The following is a 5,083-nucleotide window of genomic DNA, read 5'->3' as shown; positions in this document are numbered from 1 at the left end:
TGGCTAAAAGACTTAATATAGGCACTTCAAGTCCCTTATTCTTGTTAGTTTCATTTAATGCATCACACACATACTTAGAAAAGAACCTATAAAAGGCTTTGATTTAACTTCTAATACATGAGAAAACTGAAGCCCACAGAACTCTCAGGATTGATATTTAGCTAGAATTCTCACAGAACTCAGGAAAGTGCTGTACTACAAGATTATAGTCTTGGAAATTTGCTCACATCCAATGGTTAGGACTCCGCTCTTCCACTGCCTGGGGTCCGGATTCAATCCCTGGTGGGGGAATTAAGATCCTGCAAGCAACACGGTGCGGCCAAAAAAATAAATTAAAATTTTATTATAAAGGAAACAATTCAAACCAACCAAATGAAGAGACACGTAAGACAAGGTCGGGGAGAGTGTCAGAGTTTCTGTGCCTATTTCCTGTGGAATTAGGGTACTTCTCCCTCAGAGCACATCAGTTTTTTCACCAACAAGAACGCTCCACTGAACTTCGGCATCCAGAGTGTTTACTGAAGACTAATTAAATAGGCACGATTGACTCATTGGCATGGAATTGAAGTCAGTCCCCAGTCATTGTCCCCTTCCCAGAAGCTGGGCTGGCTCAGAGCCCCAACCCTCAAATCACATGTTGGTCTTCCTGGTGACCAGCCCTCATCCTGAGTCATCTCATCTCTTAGCAGAAACTCAGGTATGATCTAAGAGGCTCATGAATAACAAAGACACTCTTGTTACCTGGAAAATTCCAAGGACTTAGAGTCTCCCTACCAGGAACCAGAGCCAAAAGCCAGTCATCTTTTTTACTATACAACGGTAGCAGATGGAATTCATTAGAAAGTCTCCGATCACAGCCTGCAAGCTACACCTGATATTTCGAGGAGAGCAGTCACTTCTTATGCTGACCAACGTTAAAACATCTTTTGCTTCCTTCCACAGACTGAACAAGTGGAATAGCAGAGCCAGGAACCTCTTACATACATGAGAGCAGACTGCTGCCTTTTCAGCGGCAGAGAAATTTCTAGGACTGGCTGTCCCCTACTGAGATCAGTGTAGTGTATGTACCATGGCCCACATCTCCTGCTCATTTGCCAGTCTCCTCCCACTGAGCGGGTGGGATGTCAGCACACATTTGGACCCTCCTGAGTGACCTGCTTCCCGAGTACAGCGCTCTTGATCCTAATTACATGCACAGCCCTGTGGAGAAGGAGCCCAGAGGGGATGTGTGCTTTCTATTAAAAGTGCTCTGGTCCTCTTCTTTTCTTACCAGATTCCAAACTTTGTTTTCAAAGGGAGAGTTTAAAACTGGGATTCTGTAAGCAAAATTGGGCAGTTTTATCTTGCAATAGGTTGTCTGTACATGTTCTAACGTTTTGTAGAACACTTGTACCTGTTTAAATGTATTGATGTGGATAATGTTAAATATCTTAACTATTTAAATAATTCATTGTATTGTTTCTGAGAAGTTAAGGAATTACCACATACATTTACAACTTGATGATTTCTGTATTTTTCAGAATAAAAGCTTTAAAGCAAAAAAAACAAAGAAATCAGCTTGTGTTGTAAGTATTATTCTTGTCTATATATTAGTATTCACTACACATAAAATGTATTTTTCTGAAGAATGAAAAAAATATAAACACACACACAAAGAGCAAGCAAGGAAGACATACACACAGTGCTATAATCCTCATTGCAGTGTCTGGTCATGGCTCCATTTTTCATAATTTATTGTTTCCTTAAAAAGTTGAGATATTTATCTTTTTCTATTCTCTGGAAGGATGTGTGGAAGATTGGCATTGGACCTTTCTTGGATGTTGGTTGGAATTCTTTGGTGAATCCACCTAGGCTTGGCTTATGCTTTTAGGAAAGTTTTAAATAATGGATTCAATTTTCTTTAATAATTATAAAACTCCCCAAATTTTTACATATTAATGTATCTAATACTATTGTATATTTTACTAGTAATTTGTCATTTCATCTAAATTTTCAAATTTATTGGCATAGAAAAGTTCATAGTATCTTCCTAGGACTCTTTTTAAATCTGTAGGGCTTCAGTGGTATCTCTTTTTCATACTCAATATTAGTTATTTGTATCTTTTTTTTTCTTGATTGATCTTCCAAGGGTTTATCAATGTTGCTAGTCTTTTCAAAGAATCTACTTTGGCTTTGTTGCTCATCTATATTATATGTTTGTTTCTATTTCATTATTTACTACTATTTTTATAATTTCCTCTTGTAGTTGTTTAAGTTTTAATCTTTTATTATTTTCTTAACTTTTTGATATGGGTATTTATAGATTTTTCAGCCATTCTTCCCTTCCATTATAAAGGCTCCAAATTCTCCCTTAAGCATGACTTTAGTTATATCAGAGAAATTTTTAATACATAGTATGTTCATTGTCACTTAATTTAAAACATTAAAAAATTTCCATTATAATTTCAATTTGATCCATAAGTTATACAGAAGTGTGTATTTTAATTTTAAAACATATGTAACTTTTCTAGCAATATTTTTATTGTCAATTTCTAGCTGCATTGCACTGTGATCAGAGATTGGGCTCTGGATGACATAATCCTAAACTATTTAAAAACTAAATGATTAATTAAAAGCCATCCCACAAAGAACACTGCAGATCCAATAGTTTCATTGGTCAATTTTACTAAATATTTAGGAAATAAATAATGGCAGTCAATATATACTCTTCCAGAGAATAGAAAAAGAATAACCACTTCCCAACTTACTTTATGAGACCATAATAATCTTGATCATCTCACAAAAGCATCATGAGAAAGGAAAATTACAGGTCAGTCTCATTCATGAACATGGAAACACCTAAACAAATTATGAGCAAATAGAATCCAAAAATGTAAAAATACATCATACCAAGTTAGGTTTATTCTAGAAAAGCAAAGCTGCTTTATTGTTAAAAAAAATTAGTGATCAACAAATGGTGATGGAACAATTGGATATCCACATGCAAAAAACAAACAAAAAAATAACTTGGATCCATATCTAACACTATGTACAAAAATTAACTCAAAATGATCATGCATCTAAATGTAAAATCTAAAAATATAAAATTTCTAGAAGAAATCATAGGATTTCTCCTTTATTTCTTTTGACCTTGGACTGGTACAACACAGAAAGCAGGATCCATAAAAGAAAAAATGATAAACTGGATTCCATCACAATTAAGAATGTTTAGGACTTCCCCAGAAGTCCAGTGGTTAAGACTCTGCCTTCCAATGCAGGAGGCATGGGTTCATTCCCTGGTCAGGAAACTAAAGTCCCACATGCTGTGGGGTGTGGCGAAAATCTAAAAAAAAAAAAAAAAAGTTTACTCTTCCAAAAACACTGTTAAGAAAGTGAAAAGACCAGCTACAAAGTCAGAGGAAAATATTTTCAAATATATACATATCTAATAAAGGACTTGTGTCAGAATACATAAAGAACTCTCAAGCCTAAATAATAAGAAAACAAACAGCACAATTTTTAAAACAGGATAAAGACTTGATCAGATTCTTAACCAAATTAGATAGATGAATGGCAAATAAACACATTAAAAATACTCAACATCATCAGACATTAAGGAAATGCAAACTAAAACTATACTACTACACATGTATTAGAATGTCTCAAATTGAAGAGACTGACCATTGTAAGTGTTGGCAAGGATGTGAAGCAAGTACAAATCTCATACACTATGGATAGGACTGTAACACTGTACAGCCAATTTGGAAAATAATTTGGCATTTAAAGGAAAAAGTTAAATATTCACCTACCATATGACCCAGTCATCTCACTCCTAGGTATTTACCCAAGAGAAATAAAAGCATATGTCCATATAAAGATTTTTATTAAAATGTTCATAGAGATTTTATTTGTAGTAGTAAAAAACTGGAAACAACCCAAATGTTGATGAGCAGGTGAATGGGTAAATAAATTTGGATTATCCATACATGATGAAATAGTACTTGGCAAGAAGAAGGAATAAACTACTGATATACACAACAACATGGGAGGATGAATACTGAGTGAAAAGAGCCAGACAAAAAAAGAGTACATACTACATGATAGTCCATTTATATGAAACTCTAGAAAATACAAACTAATCCATAGTGACAGAAAGCAGATCAATGGCAACCACTGGGGCTGAGGGAGGGGTGAGGAGAGGTGGGAGAGTGAAGCTTTCGTGGGTGATGGATGTATTCATTATCTTGATTGTGGTCTTGTTTTCAAATATATGTATATATATTTGTTTATTCACACTTCAATATGTGAAGCTTATTATATGTCAATTTTACCTCAACAAAGTTTTTTAAAGTTTAGGAATATTGCAAGTAAAAAAAAAATCAATATAATTCTACCTCTAGGCAGGATGACATAGCCTTCAGCAGGCTAATGTTCCTGCTGAAAACCAACTAGAAAAGGTGAATACATTTTTAACTCCTATATACTTAAGCCCTGGGGAGCTGGAGAAACAGTGAGGACAAGAGAGGGAAAGTTCAGTGGAGAAAGACCCTTAGAGAAGGGAGTGAGGCTCTCCTGCTGTCCCTGCAGGGACTTGGCCCCACCCAGACAGAGCACTGCTGCCAGGGCCAGAGAAGCCAGCAGGGCTTTTGGCAGGACAGGGAGTGATGGAACATGAGCCTGAGGGGAAACACATGGCTGGTGTTTCCCTCAAGACATTTGCTGAATTTTGGAGGCATATGGGCAAGAAGCTGAAGAGTGATGCCAAAACTTCAGAGCAGAGAGGAATTTCCCACTGCTTGGGAGACAGAGACGCAAGAAAGGGAGAGGCCCTGGGAAACAGTGAGAACTGAACATCCTCAAGGGAAGAGTGCATTGACTGGCTCCTGGAGATTACTTTTTCCCTGGGCACACTTCCCAGTTTGTCTCAGTGAGAATCTGAGAATCCAGGTGTGGCCCATAGAACAGAGCTGCTTCTGTGGGACAAAGAGCCCAGCACATTTTTTTGGTTGGTTGGGGCTGGAGTGACAAAATTGGAGACTGGAAGGTCTTCAGACACCCAGATGGACCCTTGAGACATTAGTCAAATTTTGAAACTGCACAGGAG

This window comes from Globicephala melas, chromosome 2 (assembly GCF_963455315.2).
Source record: "Globicephala melas chromosome 2, mGloMel1.2, whole genome shotgun sequence".
NCBI classification, from domain to species: Eukaryota; Metazoa; Chordata; class Mammalia; order Artiodactyla; family Delphinidae; genus Globicephala; species Globicephala melas.
This window is presented reverse-complemented; position numbering follows the sequence as displayed.